The sequence below is a fragment of the Thamnophis sirtalis genome, unplaced genomic scaffold (assembly GCF_051295495.1).
Source record: "Thamnophis sirtalis isolate CommonGarterSnake01/CBP01778 unplaced genomic scaffold, rThaSir2_p1.2 scaffold_9, whole genome shotgun sequence".
Lineage (NCBI taxonomy): Eukaryota > Metazoa > Chordata > Lepidosauria > Squamata > Natricidae > Thamnophis > Thamnophis sirtalis.
In genome coordinates this window covers 41424488-41448945 of record NW_028261389.1, presented here as the reverse complement: position 1 = coordinate 41448945, position 24458 = coordinate 41424488, and the positions used below count along the sequence as shown (strand labels likewise).

Genomic DNA, 24458 nt, shown 5'->3' with positions numbered 1-24458 from the left:
TTCTGCCAACCTAGCAGTTCGAAAGCATGTAAAAATGCAAATAGAAAAATAGGAACCACCTTTAGTGGAAAGGTAACAGCATTCCATTTCACCTTTACCTTTACCTTAACTTCCTTCTTGGGCAACATAGGAAATATCTGAAGTCAATCTATTACAAATTCATTTTAGTTACACTTTTACTAAGAGCAGAGGCTTAAGATTGTCCTTTTCAACTACTTTTCTCTAGGGTGATTATGCTTGCTGATTTTAGTACTAGAGAGGCCCCTGAGAGACAATGACAACGTCTGACATAATACAAGACCAGATTAGCATCATTCACATGTACTATCTATCTATCAGCATATATACTTAAGACCTATATTTTTTTTGCTGTTTCCTGCTAATATTTAAAGTCTTCTAGAAAGAAATACAAGTGGTCCTCATGGAATGACCACTTGCTCAATGACTGATCAAACCTGCCAACAGTGTTGAACAAGTGGTACTTATGACTGGTCTTTGATGTTTTGGTCATTGTAGAACCCCTGATATATCACACAATCACAATCTGGGTGCTGGGCAACCACTCTGGATTTCTGACCATTGCAGCATCTTGCAGACACATGATCATGATTTGCAGTGAACTGCTTGCTTAATGATTGTAACTGGGAATGCTAGAAGTGCTGACACTAAGCAGGGTGATCATGTGATATCACACTTTATGACCACATTACTTAGTAAGGTAATTTCTGGTTCCAATTACTCTCATTAAATGAGTACTATCTGTATTCTATTTAAGCAATAAAACAATACATTTATTTTTCAGTGATAATTAAGCAGAAAGAATACCACTGGACAACGTAGTTTGCATCTGAACCAATAGCTCTCTGAAAAATAAGATATACTGTGATTTTCTAAAACAGAAGAAGTTTGTGAACAAGCTAATATGTTTCTTTTTCATACACTGAGTACTTTGATAACACATATTTAATAACTGATTAATTCAAATAGTTATAAAATAACATTAAATTTCTAGAAGCTTAACTATTAACTAAAAGGAGAATTTCTTATAATCATATTCACTCTTTTAAATTAGTGTTTGTGTGTGTGCACATGTATGCCAGCACACTGTTGTGTACATACTTTCAAGTTAGTTTTTGACTCCTGGTGACTGCTTGGACAAGTCTATGGAGTTTCTTGGCAAGATTTTTTCAGAAGTGGTTTGCCATTATTTGTTTTCTAAGAATGAGACAGTGTCACCCTAGTTGGAGTAGAACCCATGGCCTCCTGGTTTATAGGCTGATGTCCTAACCACTACACCAAACTGGTTCTTTTTAAATGAATACATCAAGTTAATTACTATTTAAATTAATTACTAATTTTAAATTAATACTGAATTGGAATGTTCAACTGCTCTACAAAATATTTACAGTTCATTGTCACAAACAGAATAGAAGTACAATTTTAAAAAAACAGAAATGTCACATCATCATTTGTGAGTATTTTTCTTCAGAACATGAGATAGGCAGACCCTTGAAAGCTCAGCTTGGAATCTGAAATCCAGAGAGGAAGCCAAAACCACCATCAACATCATGATGAAAAAGTACCTAATACAATCCTAGCACACATATCAGCAACTGCATTGAGATTGAGAGATTGAGATGCTTTATTTGTATGCCGCCCTTTTCCCTGGGGGGACTCAGGGCGGCTCACAACTCAAGGGGAGGGAGGACAAACGAGTCACAGACATAAAAACGATACATCATTAAAAACACAACAGTCATACAATTCGAGTGGGGTGCAATTCGAGTGCATTTGTACATACGCAGAGACAGCCAGGAAGAAATGCTATTGATTCTATGCAGAATAGCATCTGGAAGCTGTAGCCCAGAGGGCTTTTGGTCTGTTTTGTCTAGTTCACCAGTTATGACTTACCCTGGAATGAGGTGCAGGAGCCAAGGTCTCTTATGTTCTTATCAACTCATGTTTAGATTACAGTACTGTAATTTTCTCTAAGTGGAACTGGCCTTAAAACACTTGGAACTTTCTCTCAACTGGGAGAGAATCCAGCTCCTTGTCTGCTCTCTGGTGGAAGTTGGCATAATCATATAATAATCCCCAATTACAGTAGCTGAATTGTTTGTTAATTTGCTTCTGGTGCAGTTCAAGAATGTGTTAAAACATTCCTAGAACACGTGTTAAAACATATGGCTAAAGTCCAGGAGATCTTCTTCTGTTTCAAACTATCCAATTCAGAAAGAGGACATGCTGCATGTCCCCACCCTAACAGAGATAGATGAAGTGGTGTCCCTCAAGTGTGTTTCTTTGTTAAGCTCCCTTCCTCTGAAACAGTTTGCTGCTGAAGTCTGTTAACATTCAGAAATAAACAGTTAAACACTCCTTTCCCACTAGGGCTTCAAGGAATAATATTTTATCCTGTTCTGATGAAATCAGCTAGATAGTATATGAGTATAGTATAGTATAGATAGTATAGGAGAGCTTCTCTCAACCAATACAAATAAGTGAATTTTGTTATCTCTCACAGTAAATTGAACTTTCAAAGGAATACAGAAACTGGGAAAGACAGAGGCCTTTATTCCAAACTCACTCTTCTATGATTCCTTTCTGCTCACCTCTCTGCAAAATTTACAGCAATTATTAAAAGCACAGATCAAACTGCACCAAAACACAGTGCAAATATTTACCATTTCAAGTAAATTCATATTAGGTTAATTTTTTAAAACTGCATTTTTCCCTTGAGCTATTAAATAAATTAATCTTAAATGATCACACAACCATAGTGTGAAAATACCCAACAGACAGAAGGGAAAAAAATGTCACTAGTGACTCAGCAATTTAAATAAAATCTGTGATGCTAATATAAGGCTGTAGTGACTCACTAATTTATCTGTGACAGAGTCACTTGCTTTACTCAGAATATATACTGAAGAAATGAATTTAGGTTGAAATTAATTAGCAACTTCTTTAGCTAACTTAAAGTTACCAGTTAAACTTTTTTTCTTCTACCACTCAGTTGGTACAATACTGATATAACTGGCAAAGTTGCCATACATCTTAATGCTTAATATATAATAGTTTGAATTGGATGGTTTTACCTTTGCATATTTACAGATGCATAAGAAATAGCTGATATTATTAGTGATGAGAATATACAATGTATGCAATGAAAAAAGCATATCCCTAATTATAAACAAATATAATCTGCAGTTGTCAACCCTTCAAGGTAATCCAGACAGGGAAACCAAAACTAATACTAATACAGTACTATCTTGTAAGGTTATAATAACAGAGTCTTGTAAGGCTAGAAACTCTTCACCCTTTCCCTGCCTTTAAATTCCAATCCAGTGTAGTGACTTGGTTCATTAGTTTTAATATGATTTTAATAATTCTGAAAAACTAAAATTATAACAACATTTAATGAAGTATTAGTCTGTTCAATCATGTCCAATTTTGAGAAACTGCCTTGGCAAGTCCCTGCAGTTTTCTTGGCAAAGCTTTTCAGAAGTGGTTTGCCATTCCCTCCTTCCCAGGACTGAGAGAAACTGACTGGCCTGAGGTCACCCAGTTGTTTTGTGCCAAGGGCAGGACTAAAACTCAAAAAAGACCCAGTTGGTATTAGATCCAGAGGTTTTAAAAAATAAACTGGGCATACTTTTGAATGGGATAATATAAGGTTCCTGCCTTTAGCAAGAGGTTGGACTAGAAGATCTCTGAGGTCCATTCCAGTCCTATGATTCTATATAACAGTTACACTTTGAAGATCATGATATAAGTAAACTTTCACCTTCTTAATCCACCTGCTGTCCTTGCTTATGCAGTACAAATGAGCAATATGGGCAAAAAATATAGAACACTTGGGTCATTACTTATGTTCATGTGTGTGCAAATATCAACTTTATTTAAATATCAGAAGTCTGCAATCAATCCATATCTGGAATTCTTCCTTCCAACTATCTTCTTGCAGGCCTTCTGCCTTCTTTTTTCCCCCTGAGCAGTCTGAATATTTACTAACTTCCACTTTCCGGTTATTTAATCAGTTTTAACAGCACAATGCAAAAAAGGACAAATGACTATAAAGTGCTTCATCAAATGTTATAACAACTTTAGTTATTAAGAAATTACTTTGCAGTTCCGAAAAGGTTCCCATTATTCTTCAGTGAAATAACAGCAAATATGCTTAAAACAATAAACAAAGTTAAGTATTTATAGATTCAGCCTTCCCCTTTCATTATGACCCTTCTTAAACAAAATTATGCCCTACTGGACTGGAAGTCAAATGTACAAAAGGACTGAATTGAGATCCTGTAATTCATGCACAAGTAATCTATGATTCATCCCACAGAAGGTCAATTAAATGCACGCCTCTTGGACACACATATACACAGAGGCACACAAACACACAATATTTAAAGCTAATGAACCAAGCCACTACAATGGCTTGAAAGATTGCAGTGAAATAAAATATATTTGTAAAATGACAAATATTGCTTCTTCCTTAAGCACTGATTGCTCTTCCCAAATCAGTATATTTTTAACTGTATGCAGGTTATACTGAAACAATTCATTCACTATCCACAGTTATTAATGTGTGCATACATATTTACATATAGGTATGTGCGTGTATATTTTACATTTGAAAGGAGTTTCACCCAGTTGTGTGATCTAAAATATTTTCAACTAATGATCCCATCATATACATTCCCTGTTGACTTATTTTCCCAGAAGAATATTATTCCTCCTGGTAACGTTGCATATGGTTGGATCACTGGACACAAGTTCAGAATGCACATCCCAAGTGAGCCCCTCTCAATTTCCTTCTCCCCAATTTGTTTTCGTATCAGCCAAGAACCTGAGAAGATGAGAGAATAAGAAAGGAGAAGGAAAGGAGAAGAGGTGAAAAAGAAAAGTGCTGGGGAAGAGGACAGATGTTTAGAAGAGCAAGGTGGAACTGCAGAGACAGAGAAGGTGGAATTTATCTATAGATAACATGGATCATGAAATTCTAAACAGCAATAGAAACAGTTCTCTTCACATCAGAGTCCTTATACATCATCCAATTCTTGTTCACAGAGACAATACACCAGACAGTAACTGAACATTAAGTTCTACCAAGAATGATATCTCAGTTAAGGAAGAGGAAAAAAAAACTATGAAGATTAACTTTTCCTCCAGTATTGACTTCCAGCATTCTTCACATTTGGTAGAGAAGTCTGGGAATGGAGATTCATATTTCTGGGTAGTACTTAGGTTGACTCTTGTCAGTAATTTTCTATTTTCATGTTTTCATAACATACTGGCAATGTTTTATCTATGGTTGAGTGCTGGTGAGATAATAGTAGTGTTATTTTCTCTTTGATATTATATTGTTACATTATTCTTCCCAATGTCATTTGCTCCCCAAACGCCTTTGTGTAGATCTAACTTTTTTTTTAAAAATCAAGGATTCCAGGTCTTCCAGATATTATTCTGACTTTGACTGATAGTAGTTGAGTCCAACAATATCATCCCCAATGTTATATTTCTCTCTCTCCCTCCCTCCTTCCCTTTCTCCCTCCCTCCCTCCCTCTCTCTCTCTCTCTCGATTATAATTAGAAGAACTAAGAATCTAAATTAACAGCTTAGTTACTGACTATAATATATACAAATATAAGAAGTTACATGATCATATTCATCATAGCCTCCCTGATTCCAAAACAGCTTACAATTATGGTACATAATTGCACCAAATGAAGATTTGCAGTTTCATTACTGAAAGAAATTGAATTCCTCAGTGGATTTTCTCTGCATATGTCGAATTTTAACAAGCAACTTGATGCTAATGCTTTGGGTTATCTGCATATACAAGGGCATATTTTCCTCTTATAATCACATATATTTTAGTATAATTGATACAGCTCTCAATGTCTTTATAAATGTTTCCATTTCAATTAAACTTTCTACCGTAGTGACTGCCATCTTGTGGCGGATGTGAAAGTAGCATTTTTTTTCATTTCCTCAACTTTATATAAATAATCTATTATCTCTGACATTGGCCTCTAATAAAATGCAAACTGTAAATTTCACCTATTCCCAATCATTTCCAAATCTTACTTTAACTAGATTCAGCAAAACAGCAGATTGTACTGCTTAATGTATTATATTGTTATGATATAATCACTGATTTTTTCCACTTTGATTATTTGGGGGGATATTAAAAAACATAATATGCATTTTAGGTTTTAAAACATCTATTTTATCCCTTAACATCCACAAGAGAAAAATGGGAAGAGGTATTTTCCCTTTAACACCCCCTCCCCAATAATAAGTCAAAATTTTGCTTTTGTCCATTCTGGAAATCTCTGGGAGTCGCAAGAATTGAAGGATTGCCAAGCAATATGAAAATCAGCAGGTATATAATGGAAGTGTGAACTTTTCTTTTTTTAAAGGAATTAAAATGGAAGCACAAGTAGCGTATGCATCAAAAAATAACTCCCAACTATATTATAACTATATAACTAGATATTCAGTGGTTATCCAGTGTCAAAGAGGAATTTAGGCTAATGAGGGACCGTCAATTCAACAAACCTCATAAGGTGGCTTTTGTAGAGGTAAAATGAAAATATATCTCCAAGTAAGCTACCTGGAGCTCTTGAAAGAAAGGCAGGATAGAAATATAACAGATTCATTTTTAAAATTAGGAAGACTGTAAGCTATGGAACTGCTTCTTAAAGGAAACATCAGAGCATACAAAGAAAGCATATTTTAAAGGCTTTAGAAAAACCATTTCTTCTAAGACTTCTTGGAACTGAAATTCCATTATTTTCACCACCGCCTGGATTAAATATGGAATATTGGACGTCAGAATAGTTCAAAGGGGAGAGGGAACAGCTGGGTCCAGCATAGCTTCTTAAGCAAGAGCATCTCTACCTCTTCCTTTAAACTGATTGAAAATTCCTATTTCAAAGGAAGAATTTAATCATCTGACAAAACACTGGCAAGATAGAACCATTATAAGTCAAGCTGCTGACAGCTCTAGTAAACATGAATTTGCTTGAACTGCCCAAAAACCTCTCCATTTTTTTGAGAGACAAGCAACATAACAAAAGAAGAACCCAAGTTGTTACAGACTAGTCAAATTAATGTCAAAACCAGGCAATCTTTTTGGAACAAATTCTTAAGCAAAGCCAGCATGAGTTTATGAAGAATAAACCAAGCCAAACCAGCGCAATTTCCTTTTCCGATGGAGTGACCAGTTGAGTGGACTATGGGAATGCAGTGGACATAGTCCAGCTCAATTCTTTCTGGAAGACAATAAGGGAAAATTAAGCTTGAGCAATGCTATCATTGTAAGATTATATAGCTTCTTGAATGCATAGTAAGTGTACATCAATTGCTCTATGTCAGTCTAGAAAGAAGTGCCAAGGGGGAAACCTCTGGGCTCCATTTTAGGCCCTGTGCTCGCCAACATTCTTGGATAAAAGGTTTGACTACCATATCTGCGGATGATCCAATGATGGGGAAGACAGCAAATATCTTAAAAGATGATATCAAAATTCAAGATGAACTTGACAAGCTGGAACATTGAGTAAAAAACAGCTACACAAATCTCAGAAAAGACAAACACAGAGAACTTCGTTTAGATATGAAAAACCAAAGACATAAGTATAGAAATGGTTAAAAAAAAGGTAAAAATACACAGCAATTTTTAGCTTGGATTGAAACACAGAACTACACCACTATTTTGCAATGCAGGGTGAGTCTTCTTCCCATCTCAACACACAACCTCCAACTGCACAATTATTAGTTTGCTTTATATAGTCCATGAAGTCGATCTTGTTCTATTCTATTCTATTCTATATGAAAGTTGGAACTATAGGATATGTATTCATTTCATGGAATACATATTCTTAATCTTGCACGTGACATAAATGAATATTGTTTGATGAAAGCAAACTTAAGTGACAACTTGTAAAACTAATATATAAACATTTTACTTTTTAAACTGACATTCTAAATACAATTCCTTCCTTTAATCAAATGAATTTAAACATTTTGATAGAAATCAAATATACTGAAGATGTAGAAGAATCATATTATGCAAAATGTATATATAAACCAAGTCTTGTAAATATAATCTTGCCTTTCTATAAATATACTTTATAAATAATGTCATCTTTGCCACTGGTTTTTTCCCATTAAGTTACACTTCATAGCCATTACTTCTAGAAGTATCACTTGACTTATTACTTCTGAATTTAAAAACTCTCCCCACAAGGTGGTGCTAATTCTTTTAAAATCATTTGCAAGATAGGAAGAAAAAAAACGTTAACGGGAAATGTAGAAAAGCCAGTATGTTTAATATATCTACAGGCTATTTGCAAGATTAAAGACAACAAAATGTTATATTGTGGCATTAAAATTGGTAATAGTGTGAGATTGATAAATTTTGTAAAAGAAAATTTTTAAAAGGAAAACTACCAATTATTTATGGGGATTTCTGTGATTATGTATTCAATCATGCTAAACTGTTATCTATGCAGTGATCATAATCACCATGGGACATTTTTCTAATCTGGTCTGCAATTCTGGGACTGCAATACCAGAGTTTTCATCTGTTAGTCTGAATAAGCATGCATTAAGTGTTGACTCTTAAGGAACAACTCTGATAACATTGAATGCCCCACATAAACTTGCAACAAGCAATATGTAGCACATCAATTTATAAAGCACCAGAACAACATTTCTCCAAATTTGCTGGAATCAACTAAATGATAGTGCTTCTGGAGACTATTTTCATTATCTAGGAAGAAAAACATCCCAGATCTTTGCCTTCTGAAGCTCTTTCAGTTAAGCTTCTCAACCTAAAAGTTTTGACATTTAGATTTGATGGCCAAGAGTGGGAATGAAAGACCTCGTTTTATACTGGTTGATTGGAGAAGTATGGAAAAGCTAGCCTGGAAACATTGTGCATTTCCATGGTGATTAACATGAAACATTTTTATTCCATCCAAACAACTGGAAGCACTTTCTTTTATCTTGAAAGTAGAACATACTGACCAGAACTTTCTAAGTATTCAATTTCTTTATGGACAGATGCTCCATTGGTCTGCTCCACCCTCCTCCGCTAATGATGAAGATTATTTCAATATATAACTTGCCTGATCTCAAGTCACTTAAGGAGACACATAAACGTTTTTTTTAAAAAAACCATCAAAAATGGGATGAAAAATACAACAACAAACTACCACATTAGTGAAATATGAAGAGAATTAACATATAAAGTTACTTATAAAGATTCCAGGGCTCAGCTGAAAAAGCCATTTTTTAAAAACTTCCTAAAAGGCAGTAGGATTGGTCCACACATACAGATGAGCAGAATGATGTCTCAGAAAGTACAAGCAGTGACAAATAAGACATTCTTCTAGGTCCCATGACACTATTTGGTTGAGGGGCCTGAAACATGTTAATCCTGCCAGATCTTACAGGATATTTACATGCATATTAAAAAGATCCAATATCTAAAAGGTTTTTTTTTTTTTGTGATGAAGGTCTACATCGTAAATAGAATTAAACTCCTTCCTGAACCCCCGTGAGCCATTCTTTTCACAAGAGGTTTCAATCTGAAAAATCTATTTTATGGAGTAACAATAGTGATTTTTTCCTCTCCGTGGATATTGATTCATCTTAAATGAGTTCTAATTAAACTGTATGTAGGTATCTCCTAGAATATATTGAATTTTTATTTGAATTTGCAAGTGTATCATAGTTACTATTTTTAAGTAAACAGTATAGATTAGGTTTTATATATGTTATTATAAATATAATTATAATTTCAGCATTCTTCTATGACTATATGAACAGTAGCTATGAACAATTATTGAAAACCCATCCCCATCCTAGGCAGTCCCATATTGCTACAAATATAGAGCAATAACAACACATCCTCTCTTTCTATACAGGAAAATAGCAATACATTTTAAGGCTAAAACAACTGAATTTTAATATTAGCTATATTGAGTTACTGTTAGCTTGAGCTAGCTTGGGATGAAAAAAAGATTGCTTAGAGCCATGAACTGAACTTAATATTACTTTAAATGATCCTAAAATTCATCTTTTGTGGAATTATATTCCAAACAGAAGTTTGTTTAATGAATGCACATTCAACTAAGAAACGAGGTACAGTACTGTTGGATGCAACTATGTTCATGGAAGGTTTCCTGGACAATATATTAGGGATACTCTATTGTGAGAGATTACTCTGAAATTCAGAGAAGAATCTGCTATTCATAATTAAATGAGCAATTAAAATAATCAAAACAATATTGTTTATAGTATTCCCATCTGATTTAGAATACAGGATATGATGAAATGTACATAATAAACAGAAATAACATTCAGAAGAATTTATATTGCTATACCTTAAAATTCATTTACTTGTGTTTAACCCTTTCTGTCATTAATATTCTCACATAGCTCTGTTAGTGTTTCAAAACAAGGAAACAAGTTATATTTTTTTAAAAAAATGAAAGTGTGATTTGATCTAGCTTCACTAATTTGGTGCATTAACTACAATGAGGTTTGTAATCAGTAACAACTGTGTGTATATGACTTTGAAATGGCTTTCAAAAACTTTTGAAATAGTGTAGGTATCAATGTTCATATGTCTGTGTCAGAGGTGGGTTGCCAATTTTTTTGCTACCGGTTCGGGTGCAGTCCTGCGCGCATGACACTTCTGAGCATGTGCAGAAGCATCTGAGTGGAGCCTCCCGCTGCTGCTACTACCAGTTCGGGCTGAACTGGGAGCAACCCACCTCTGGTCTGTGTATATGCACAAATATGCCCACTTATTTTTAACTAAAAATATCACATACTGTTCTGACTTGCTTATATATTATAGTAATCTATCCTCCCACTTAGAAAACATATTAATGCACTAGCTGTACCCGGCCACACGTTGCTGTGGCCCAGTCTGGGCATAGTGGGGTGGCAGGTGGGTGCTGCCATTGGTCAGGACTCGGGGCTGCTGGGCCGGGCGAGGCTGGTTGGGAGAGATGGCGACGGGGCTGTCGGCCTTGTGGAAGTTGTTGAGCATCTCCTTGCGCTCAGGCTCCCCCAAATCGGTGGCCTAGGAGAGCGAGACGTCCAGTATCTTGAAGGAGAAGTCCTCGGTGTGCCGCTTCACGGGGCACCCAGGGGCTGCCCCAGCCCCGCTGCACCTCAGGCTGACGACGACAATGCCCCATAGAAGCCGCCTTGGTGAGGCTGTAGCTGGCTCGCTGTGAGGGGGGGTGGAGAGAGCGTGCAGCCGGACGGGCTGAGGAGATGCTGTGCCTCCGCCTCGTCTGGAGCTCTGCTGGGCTGGCCGGGGGTAGGCCAGCTTAAGGGATGGGGGAGGTGGCCGAGGGATGGCGCAGGTAGCGCCCTGCCGCAGACAGCAAAGGCCCGGCAGGAGGGGAGAGAGGGGAGGGGGAGGCCAAAGGGCTTCGGCTCCCCTTGGCAGAAATGGCCGAAGCTCGTCAGAGGAGGGGTGGAAAGGGGAAAGGGTGCGGCCACAGCGCAACCACACATATAAAAGGACTGTCGGGACGAAGCTGGAGAGAGGCTGAACTGTTCCGAATATACTATACTCACTAAATGAAAGCTATGGTAAACAACACAATGTCATACAAAATAATTAAATCAAAATGAAAATAAATCTAAATCTATGAAAATTCAATATAACAATGCAATTGGAAACATTGAAATGGAATCATGAAATATTTAGTATAGTGTATAGGGCTGAAGAATTTGTTCAGTATCTGCAGGATAAAATCACTCAAATCCGGACCGGCTTGGACTCTGACTGGATAGATTCGGGTGAGTCGATGGGGATGAATCTTATGGAGACCATCTGGGATGAGTTGACCCTGTGACCCCCGAGGGCATGGACAGGATTATGGGGAGACTCAGTGCTGCCACTTGTGTACTGGACCCGTGTCCCTCTTGGTAGTCTCAGCTTTCCGGGAGGTGACACGAGGCTGGCTCCAGGCGATTACCAACACTTCGTTGAGAGAGGGGTTCTTTCCCACCGCCTTGAAGGAGGCGGTAGTGAGGCCCCTCCTTAAGAAGCCTTCCCTGGACCCAGCTTCTTTAGCCAACTATCGTCCGGTCTCCAACCTTCGCTTTGTAGCGAAGGTTGTTGAGAGTGCGGTAGCACGTCAGCTTCCCCAGAACCTGGATGAAGCTGTCTACCTGGATCCGTTTCAGTTGGGTTTCAGGCCCAGGTACAACACGGAGACGGCATTGGTCGCGTTGGTCGATGATCTCTGGCGGGCTGCTCCTCTGTCCTGGTCCTATTAGACTTCTTGGCTGCTTTCGATACCATCGACTATGGTATCCTACTGCGATGACTGGGGGGTTGGTAGTGGGGGGCACTGTTTTACGGTGGTTCTCCTCCTACCTGTCGGATTGGTTGCAGTTTGTGTTGACTGGAGGGCAGGGATCGACCCTGAGGTGCGTCACTTGTGGGGTGCCCCAGGGGTCAGTTCTCTCACCCCTCCTATTCAACATATATATGAAACCACTGGGTGAGATCATCCGTGGTTTTGGGGTACGGTATCATCAATATGCTGATGATACCCAACTTTTCATCTCTACCCCAAACCACTCAAACGATGCCCTCGACGTGATGTCCCAATGCCTGGAGGCTGTGCGGATCTGGATGGGGAGGAACAGGCTCAAGCTCAATCTCTCCAAGACTGAGTGGCTGTGGTTTCTGTCATCCCGATTTGTGCATCTTGTTCCATCTTTGATGATAGGCGGAGAAATTTTAGCCCCCTCAGAGAGGGCCCGCAATCTGGGAGTCCTCCTGGATACTCGGCTTAGTTTAGAAGAACACCTGACGGCCCTGACCAGGGGGTGATTTTATCAGGTTCGCCTGATACATCAGTTGTGCCCCTTCATTTCATTTTTTTCATTTCATTTTACTTTATTTGTATGCCGCCCTTTTCCCTGAAAGGGACTCAGGGCGGCTCACAACTCAAGGGAGGGGAAAAACAGACAAAGTTACAAAACATAAAGACCATACACAGTTTTAAAAAAAAAGCACAACAACCATACCATTCGAAGTGGGGCTGCAAGTCTTTAGCCCCAGGCCTGTCGGAACAGCCAGGTTTTAAGGGCTATGCGGAAGGCCTGGAGGGTGGTGAGGGTACGAATCTCCACGGGGAGTTCGTTCCAGAGGGTCGGAGCAGCCACAGAGAAGGCCCTCCTCCGGGTAGTTGCCAGTCGACACTGGCCGGCTGATGGAATTCGGAGGAGGCCTAGTCTGTGGGATCTTATTGGTCTAGTGGAGGTAATTGGCAGTAGGCGATCTCTCAAGTACCCAGATCCAATACCATGAAGGGCTTTGTAGGTGACGACTAGCACCTTGAAGCGTACCCGGAGATCAACAGGCAGCCAGTGCAGCTCGCGGAGGATAGGTGTTACGTGGGTGAATCGAGGTGCACCCACGATCGCTCGCGCGGCTGCATTCTGGACAAGCTGAAGTCGCCGAATACTCTTCAAGGGCAGCCCCATGTAGAGCACGTTGCAGTACTCCAGCCTAGAGGTCACAAGGGCACGAGTGACTGTTGTGAGGGCCTCCCGGTTCAGGTAGGGACGCAACTGGTGCACCAGGCGAACCTGGGCAAATGCCCCCCTGGTCACAGCTGACAAATGGTGTTCAAAAGTCAGCTGTGGGTCCAGGAGGACTCCCAAATTGCGGACCCTATCTGAGGGGCGTACTATTTGACCCCCCAGCCTGAGAGATGGAACACTTGGCCAATTAGTAGGAGGGAAGCACAGCAGCCACTCGGTCTTATCTGGATTGAATACAAGCTTGTTAACCCCCATCCAGTCCCTAACGGCCTCGAGGCCCTGGCTCATCACATCCATCGCTTCATTGAGTTGGCACGGGGCGGACAGATACAGCTGTGTATCGTCCGCATACTGGTGGTATTTTATCCCGTGCCGTCGAATGATCTCACCCAGCAGTTTCATGTAGATATTAAAGAGGAGGGGGGACAGGACCGAACCCTGCAGCACCCCATACGTTAGGGGCCTAGGGGTCGATCTATGCCCTCCGACTAACACCGACTGCGACCTGTCCGAGAGGTAAGAGGAGAACCACCGTAAGACAGTGCCTCCCACCCCCACCTCCCGCAGTCGTCGCAGAAGGATACCATGGTCGATGGTATCGAAAGCCGCAGAGAGGTCAAGGAGTACTAGGATGGAGGCATGACCTCCATCCCTGGCTCTCCAGAGATCATCGATCAATGCGACCAAAGCGGTTTCCGTGCTGTAGCCAGGCTTGAAGCCCGACTGGAAGGGATCTAGATAACTGGTTTCCTCCAAGGACCGCTGGAGCTGAAAGGCCACCACCTTCTCAACAACCTTCCCCACAAAGGGGAGGTTGGAGACTGGATGATAGTTGTTTAGGACGGCTGGATCCAAAGATGATTTCTTCAGGAGGGGTCTCACTACCGCCGCCTTTAATGCGGGGGGAAAGACCCCCTCCCGAAGGGAGGCGGCAACAACCGTCTGGATCCAGCCCCGTGTCACCTCCCTGCTGTTAACAACCAGCCAGGAGGGGCACGGGTCCAGTACACATGTGGAGGCACCTACAGCTCTCATGGCCTTGTCCACGTCCTCTGGGGTAACAGCTTGAAAATCAATCCAGTGATGTCCTACCAGATTATCCCTTGGTGCCTCAGCTGGTTCTGCGGGATTGGAGTCCAGGTCTGCCCGAAACCGAGCAACTTTATCCGCGAGGAATTGGACGTAGTCCTCAGCTCTGCCCTGCAAAGGATCGCTCGTATCCCTCCTATTTAGGAGGGAATGGGTTTTCCTGAACAAGGCGGCTGGGCGTGACTCAGCGGAAGCAATCAGAGAGGCAATGTATGTTCTTTTTGACGTCCTAATTGCCCGGATGTAGACTCTGATGCTGGATGTTAAAAGTGCTCGGTCCGACTCGGATTTACTGGATCTCCATCAGTGTTCTAGGCGTCTCTTTCAGCGCTTCATCTCCCGGAGTTCCTCAGTAAACCAAGGGGCCCTCCTGGATCCACTGCCTCGGATTGGCCGTAAAGGCGCAATCCGGTTAAGAGCCTCTGTCGCTGCCGAATTCCAAGCAGCAACCAGAGTCTCCGCCGGACTGCGGGCGAGAGTATCAGGAATAACCCCAAGCTCCGTCTGGAAACCCAACGGGTCCATAAGTCGCCTGGGGCGGAACCACCTGGTCTGTTCCTCCTCCCTACAGTGGGGGTTTGGTCTCCGAAAGTCAAGCCTCAGTAGGTAGTGGTCCGACCATGACAGGGGTAAGATCTCACTACCCCTCAGACCAAGATCACAGCTCCACTGCTCCAAGAGAAATACGAGGTCGAGCATGTGACCCGCCGAGTGAGTTGGGCCCCGGATCTGGATGCTCTGTGCACAGTCAGTCATTCCCTCATCCTTTCTCGCCTGGACTACTGTAATGCTCTCTACATGGAGCTGCCCTTGAAGAGCCCCCGGAGGCTTCAACTGGTCCAGAATGCGGATGCGCGGGTTATCATGGGGGCACCTAGGTGCTCCCATGTTGCACCCTTTTTAGGCGGCCTGCACTGGTTGCCGGTTGTCTTCCGGGTGCAATTCAAGGTACTAATTATGACCTTTAAAGCGCTCCATGGCTTAGGCCCAGGATACCTGCGAGACCACCTACTGCCACCGGTAGCCTCCCACCGTCCAGTGCAATCCCACAGAGTTGGCCTCCTCAGGTTGCTGTCAGCCAGACAGTGTCGGCTAGTGACCCCCAGGGGGAGAGCCTTCTCTGTGGGAGCGCCCTCCATCTGGAATGAACTGCCCCCAGAGCTTTGTATAATCCCGACCTCCGGTCCTTCTGACGCGCCCTAAAAAGTTGGCTTTTCCAGCAAGCCAGCCTGGCCTGAACAAAACAAAATAAATTATTGATTATTGTTAATTTTAATCGAATTTTTAAAAAAATATTATTGTGAATCTTAATTGGGTTTGTTTTTTGGATATTCTATCTAGTATTTCTCCACACCACCTTCATTTGTTGAAGTGAGACTGGGTGGAATGAGCGATCTGAATTCTAGCATTGGCTATGAATCAAATCATATTATGAAACCAAGAAAGCCATCTTTACCTGTGGATATATTGCATCAGTAAACTGAATAAGAAGTTAAAGCAATAGTGTTGAAAGAAAAGTATCAGCTTTTGCTATTTATGATTTACAAAAAGAACCATAAAATAGAACATTAGCAGTAATCAGAAAAAGTCTATTCAAATCCACAAAGCGATTGATGTGCTCACTGGATGTAATGGAGGGTGGGGGAATTGAACAAGTCACAATCCTTCAAATAAGGAATAGTGATGTTCTACTACCTCTGCTTCCTCACTGCTGCTCAATGGCTGTGTAGTTATTACTCAAATGGAATTTTCCTGTTTGTATCTATCAAAGATAAACCATAAAATCTAGCCATTGAGAAAAAATTAACCTGTTAACAGTGAACACACATTTTAAAAAAAGAACTGCCCTCATTAACAAAAAATATTAAGGATAAATTTAATCATCTAAGATATTTTTGGAATCTGAAATCCAACATTTGCTTCTTTACATTTGTTCCACTGGGACTGAGTGAAATTAAAAATCCAAAAGAAAACCATATAAATGAAGTTTGCCTGACAGCTTCTTTTTTGGAGTTGAAATTATCAACCAAAATTAACAGATAATAAATTGGACAGTTGGTGTTGTCTACAGGCTAAATAGTAAAGCAAGCTTCAGCTTCTATTAAGATACTCCAGCTTCTTAACATAATATACTATTTTGCATGCTACTATATCATAACTGACTAAAGAAATTTGCACTGAGAAGCAGTGGACTATAGAGTTAAAGAATGTAGATTTGGATATGATACAACTAATTCCATAGCTTTTGCAGAATTATTTGAAAGCTGAAGGGATACCATAGCCATCTTCAATCAAAAGAATTATTAATTGTAGCAGCATTTTTCATGGTGTGTGGTTTCCAGCAGTCAAGGCTGTCTAGAAAGTATATGCCCATCCATGCAAACACACAAACCTAAGGATTGGTCCTTTAGAATTCAAGGATTTACTCAGTCCTTAAAATTTTCTAACGTATGACATGAGACTTTTGGGGAAGATGGTCTAAATTGATATTGAAATGTATACTTGTATAATAAATTATAACACTAACTTAAAATGTATATGATGTGTGTATTTTGATATTACTGCTTTATTATAAACAAATTATTTTGATATACATAATCAAGTTTCCATACTAATTATATTTATACAGCTAAATTTCCTCAAGCAAGTTCCAATAGTTAGTAAGACTGATGCCTCCAAAAAGTGAATGCAATCTTAGGTTGCATTAAGAAAAGCAGTTCCAAACTACTTCTGGAAAGTGGTGACAGTTCTGGAAGGTACATTGACAAGCCACACTGTCTCCATAAAGGGTAAGGAGGATGATAGATTGAGTGACTACATTTATATCCCACATCTGAACACTTTGTCTGTTACTGATCATCACGATATAGAAAGGACACTGAAGAACTTAAAAGAGTGCAGTCAAGAGTGACAAGTATGGCAAAGGATTTGGAGATTAAATCCTATGACAAGCTATTAAAGGAACTTGTATGTTTAGCTTAAAGAAGATATAAGAGGCAATATATGATACCAATCTTCAAGAGAGGGTGGCCTAGGGGTGAAAACACTCACCTACCTCTCAGAAGGTTGAGAGTTTAATCCTAGCAGCGACAGATGTTTCTCCATCAGGATGCAAAGAGAAAATATCTGCTGTGAACTCTAAGTAGGCATCAGGAAGGGCATCTGGCCAGTAAATGCTCATCTCCACTCAGTCACTATGACTCCATCCCGATAAAAGGGATTACAGGGTCATAAAAAGAAAAAAAATGACACCAGTCTTCAAATACAGGAAAAGATATCGCAGGGCAGAGGATATGGATTTATTCTCCACAGCACAAAAATCAATGGGAAGACGTTTTCTAGAGGGTGATCTACAATTGAAATAAGAAGGAATGCCCAGACTACAAGAGCTATTAAGCACTGGAAAAGTCTGCCTCTTGAAGACCTGAGTGCTTCATAAGATTGCACAGCCATTTATCCAGGATGACATGAGGATTCCTGCACTAAAGTTAGCATTCTATGGAGAAACATAAACAGAAATTCTATTGCCTTCAAAATGTTAATGTGGCATTAGATAGGGCAGGTCCTTTATTAAGAAGGAGTAGATGTTCTCAAAGATACTTTCAAGATATTTTATGATTCTACCATTGCAGCTGGCAGAGCAGGATCTGACACACTTCATGCTGAAACAATCTTTTAGGTAGTATCAGGAACAGGGATGAGTAATAGATAAAGAGAAAAGTTGGTTTATTTTGTTACAACAAGCCATTTAAAAGTATTTAGATGAGAGTGCTCAGCATCATTTCAGTCCCCCTTTCAACTCTCCTTCAGACAGTAAAATATCTTGGGCTGGTACTGAAGCTAATGGCCTGTATATTACCCATTTCCTAATCTACCGAATTAATTTTTAAAATAAAATATAAGAAATCCCAGGCTGTAATAGAAAGACATTTTCCAGTATCCCGCTATATAGAATGGGATGGAATCTAAGGGTTATACCAAATAAATATTAGCTTTTTCAGAGAAAAAAATATTTCCAAAAGGTTTTGGATTTTGTAACAACACAGTATGAAAAGATACACCTTTTAAAAATTGTTTTCACTTTTGCCAAAGAAAAATGATAAAAATGATTTATATCACTTACTTTTCTTACTTTAAAATAGAATTTCCTTTAGTTACTGTATACCAAATATTTGTATTTTGTCTTTTGGGTTGTTTTTCCCCCTTAGGTAGCAGTGAACACAGGTAGTCCTCAACATGACCACAATTGAGCCCAACATTTCTGTTAAGACATTTTAAATGAGTTTTGTCCCATTTTATGACCTTTCTTGCCTCAGTTGTTAAGTGAATCACTGGAGTTGATAAGTTAGTAACACAGATGTTAAGTGAATCTGGCTTACTCATTGACTTTGCTTATCCAGAAGATCGCAAACATGACCTTGGGACACAACAACTGTCATAAATATGAACCAATTGCCAAGCATCTGAATTTTGATCACATGATCATGGGGCATGCTGCAAAGGTCATAACTGTGAAAAACTATCATAAATCACTTTTTTCAGTGCTGTTGTTTCTAATGTAAACAATTGTACCATGAACAATGTATGTCAGATAGTTCTGTTTCACACTCACTAGAAAATATATATTCAAGAGTAACTGATTCTGTCATAAACTCACAGATCAGAGAGAATGTTTTCTCTAGCATCAGAAGAAACTAAATGCCCCAAAGTTTTTTCTTCTTTGAGAACCCCATGCTCCTTCCAGAGAGAAAACAACATCGACCCAGTTATGAGGGCTACAGTGGGCATCTTTTTCTGCCTCTCTGTTGCAAGAAATATTTGCAATAATTAGCCTCTATAATAAAAAGCATTAGTGTTAAACTGACTCAAAAACATGTTTTCCCCCCAAATCTTACCAGTCAAATGGATTCCAGAATTTAATATAAATGACTTAATTATATGGTACCTTATTTATTAATTTATTTTTTTTAACTTTGGGGACAACTTTAAACATGTGAGCTCAATAAGATATATAATGCTTCCAGATGAATTAATCTTTGTACCCTTGATCAAAAGACACTGCAGTGGTAAGTTTTTTCCCTTTCTCATAAGAAGAAAATATGAAGGTAGAGGTGATAAAACAAGAGGATCACTGCATGCACACTTATTTATACATGTGAAGAGATTGCATGATAAAGCTCCTGTTTAAAAGAGCTCAGATAGTTCAGAAAACTGGTTTAAGAGCAAATGAGCAGAATCATAAGTACAACTTTGATTCCTATTGACAGTAGATGTAGTAAACTATAGCAACATCAGTGGGTTTCTTTTTAAATTGTACCATTTAAACCATAGACTTTGAAACAAACCAGGTTTGTTCCACCAACCTGTTCCCCAAAAAACCCAAATTAGGTTTTTGGTTTACAGACACAGTAATTAAAACTTAAAAACCTATCAGCTGCATCTCCTGACAGGATGGTAAGAATTGATGGGCTTTAAAATAGTTCTCAATTTGCTGACCAACTAGAAGTCTGCTTGAACCAAATGAATATTCTGAATATTCTGGCTTATAACTTGCAGAAAATAACAAAATAATATTATGGTTACTCCATTTAAATGTCAGCATTTATATTTTGTCCAAAATACTTTGTTTCCATTTATTTGCATTGCACCATATTAAGTTTTTAAAAGGTGCTAATATTTCTTTTGGAAGGAAAATGTATCCCTGTCTGCTATAAGGCCTGTCAAAATCTTTCTGATAAGAGAACGTAAGGATTTCTCTATCTTCTCTTTTTAAATGTTTATGTAGCACTTTCTCTCTCTCGCAGCGCTTGTCAGGAAAATCAGTCTGACCCTACAAAGATGGATGATCTGCTAGCAAATAGAGAGCAGAAAGTATGAAGTAAGCCAGAGACATAAAGTACCTCAGATTTATGCAAACCTAATCCTGCTTTAATTGAATTCTTCTCATAAACTGCTAGCATGGATCAAAACACAAGCAGAAGAAGGGGAGATAAATTAAGTTCTGTGAACAAGTAATAAAAAGTAATCCTGGTTAAACATCATTTGTCCATTGTAAGAAAAGTTTCTGTGCAGAGTTTTAAACATTGAATATTAGCACTATTACTATGGCTTATGAATAATGTGAAAACTAAACTTGCCTGATTAAAATGCTAACTAGAGCAGTGTTTCTTAAGCATTTTGCTCTAAGGACCCTTTCTTCTTTTAAAAATTATGGAAAATCCCAAAAGAGCTTTTTTGTATATTTATCTAAGTTTAGCATGTAAAAAATTAAATTTGACACTACATAGAATACTTTATTTAAAATAACAACATTTATTTAAAATAACCGCATTATTTTATTTATTAACATAAACAAAATATTTTTCATGAAAAAAATTCTAAGTTTTAACAAATAAAAATAACACTGAAATTCTTAAAATTTCTTGCAAATCTCTTTAATATAGTTTTTACTTTTTAAATCCCCGAGGGAGTATCGGTGGGATGCCAGGAGTCCTTGGACAACTTTTTTAAGAAACACCATCCTGGAGCATTTGATAGACTTTGTGAAAAAATATTAAAAAATCTGGCAAGTGAGTGAAAGATTAATGGTCATCATAATTATACTATAGCGAGTTCTCTATCTGCTGTATATTAAAGAAACATTTTAAACATACAATATACAGTTTCATTTACATAAATGAGCTTTTTATTCTCCATAGACTTAATGTGCATTATTTTAAAACAAAAGCAAAATAACAACTTGGCAATGTTAAAATGCTGTCTTACCTAAGTTCCTTGATTCCTTCCTAAACTTTATGCAAGAAGGCTGGAATCTGAGTTGCATCCAGCATGCTCACATTTTCGAAGATGGAGCATACTTACTTAAGTAGTACAGTTGGAGTTTTCCAAATTATAGTTAGCCTACTGGATGCAGACAACTCTTCCTGCTGCTACAATATGTTACCCTGGGGGGTGGGGGGTGGCAGGAGCTCAGAGTGCTTAAAGTGATTTTTTGTGTCCCATCTGCCTGCCATATTTTCCATGGATGAACTCAGAAGGAGTCCTAGGATGTAAAGCCAGCAGATGTCTGCTAGCTTTGAAGTGATACCAGCTCTTTGAGGGTGGGTGGAATATGAACAAACTTCGCTGCACAGGGATATTTGAGGTTAGAAGTGGAACAACGAAACAAAATGTTGGGAAGAAGTAGATTATTTTGGGACCTCGCAAATCATACTTGTAGGTAATAATTAAATAAACCCTTTGCAATATTGTTGTTGATTTAGGAAAAGTTACAGCACAGAGAAAATATGGTTGTTACTGAATATACTGATATTTCTTTTAAAAAAGAACCTTAGCAACCTCCTCTTCAGTCTGCATGTCATTCATGACACTGAATCAGAAAAACCATCTCCGCTCTATAGCAATAAAGAAAATGTAACGCTATTGTAAATGTTTTTAATACACCTCTATTAAAATTTGATATTGATCAAATTGCATGTCCTGGGTCAATGGAGCAAAGCCATAAAATTTCCTGTGTATGATATCTCCAAAGCCTGCCAAAAAAATTTCTTCCAAAAAGAAATGACCATTGGCTTACCTGAATGGTGGTTCTCTAGGTGCTGCGGGAGAATCCAAGCATGGGTTAACTTCAGCTTGCTGCCCAAGGACTGAGTTCAAAGATTGTGTAGCCATGCCTCCTGCTCCTTTTAGAGGCCAGTTTTAGAAAACGAAGGTATGAGACCCAGAAGGATGCAGTAAATAGAAGTGTTATGTCCTTAGGGGGTGGTAACTCATGCACCAGCGGATGACCCCAGGATGGGGTTGGACTCTCCTGCAGCGCCTAGAGAACGACCATTCAGGTAAGCCAACAGTCATTCTCGTAGGCGCTGCTTGGAGAGTCCAAGCATGGGATTTACCCAAGCTATGTAGTCTCAGGGTGGGAAGGATTGCCCTGGATTGCAGGGGCCACAAGGACCTGCTGCAAGACCATCCTTCCAAAGGAGGCTTCAGCAGCCGCAAAAGAGTCCAATTTGTAATTCCGGATGAATGGAGATGGCGAGGACCAGGTAGCTGACCTGCAGATCTCCTCAATGGGAGCTTGCGTGGCCCAAGCGGCCTTAGTCACAGCACTCCTCATGGAGTGAGCAGTTATGCAAGGAGGGACCGGCCTAGCCTGATGTTTGTAGGCCAACTTAATGCAAGTGTGCAGCCAACGTCCTATGGTAGAAGATGATACCTTTCTGCCCATGGAAGCAGGCTGAAGGGATACGAAGAATGATTCCCACTTGCGGAAGGAAGCTGTCCTTTTCCTATATATGTGCACTGCATGGCATACATCCAGCTTATGCCAAACGCGCTCCCTGGGATGTCTGGGGGGGGGCAAAAATCAGGAAGGACCACCTCTTGCATTCTATGAAATAAGGTGTTAATTTTCAGGAGCAAGGATGGATCCAATCGAAGAATGACTCTGTCCGGATTTACAAGACAAAGGTCCTCCCTGACCAAAAAGGCTGCCAGCTCGGAAATTCTGTGAGCTGAAGTGATGGCTATAGGAAAGACAGTCTTAAAAAATAAATGTCGTAGGCTGATGGAACGAATCGGTTCAAATGGAGCTGAGGTTAGGGTCTGCAGGACAATCAATAGATCCCAAGTTGGATATTGGGTATTGATGTAGGTTGGTAGCCCCTTTCAGGAAGCTGCGAACTCTGGGGTGCCTGCTGAGATGTTGAGAAGCTTCTCTGGACAAGATAGTGGTTAAGGCAGCCATCTGTTGCCTAAGCGTGTTGGGGGCAAGACCCTTGTCCAACCCCTCCTGGAGAAATCCAGGATTTGTGTTATTGTCGCTGTGGTGTCATTGATATGATGAGACTGGCACCAAGATGAAAAAGCAGTCCATGTCGCATCATAGATTCACACCGTGGAAGGCCGCCTGGATGATGCAGGTGACTTTGTCAGAAAATTTGTACTGCCTCAAGTGCCAAACGGCCAACAGGAGCCACTGAGGGACTGGATGTGGGATGGCCCCTTGGCTGAGGGAGATCTACTCCTGAAATATGCACCAGTGTTTGGTCACTGACAGGCTGACAAGGTCGGCCAAACAGGACCTCCTCGGCTAGTGAGGTGCGACCAGCAGTACTTCCGCCCCCTCCGACAGGACCTTCCTGATCACCTGAGGTATCAAGGGGGGAGGCGGAAAGGTGTATAGGAGGCCGGAAGGCCAGTGGCAGTGAAGACCATCCGTCCCTTCCACGCCAGAGTACTGAAAATACAAAAAGAACCAGGGGAGCTGCATGTTTTCCAGACTGGTAAACAGGTCGATTGTTGGAACGCCGAATCTCTGAGACAGTAGGTGAAACAGAGATGGATGAAATTGCCATTCCAAGTAGCTGATGGTAGTTTGGTAGTTCTGCTTAGCCAATCTGCGGTCACGTTGTCCTCCCCCGAGATGTGGTCTGCCTTCAACAACTCGAGGTGACGCTCCGCCCATCACCCTAGGGCCTCTGTCTCCGACATCAGGACCTTCGATCGAGTCCTGCCCTGGTGGTTTATGTGGGCTTTGGTGGCAATGTTGTCTATTAGTATTAAGACATGGAGCCCTTCGATGTGCTGGCGGAAGTGATGCAGGGCTAGTCTGGCAGCTCTGAGCTCCAGTCAGTTTATGTTGTGGGCGAGCTCCGCTTGTGACCATCTGCCCTGCAGATGGTGCACGTGCCATCAGGTGCTGGAAGCACAGAGTTGGAAGTTAGGGCAACTATGGGATCATCCACAAGAGGAAGCTTTAAGAGATCCTCAATATT

At 40.1% G+C, this 24458-nt stretch overlaps 1 protein-coding gene across 2 annotated transcripts in view; it reads right to left on the bottom strand.

Annotated features, from left to right (window-relative positions):
* Positions 1–24458, bottom strand: part of PPFIA2 (PPFI scaffold protein A2) — a 220351-nt gene that overhangs the window by 173859 nt on the left and 22034 nt on the right. The gene's annotated exons all lie outside the window — the stretch shown is intronic.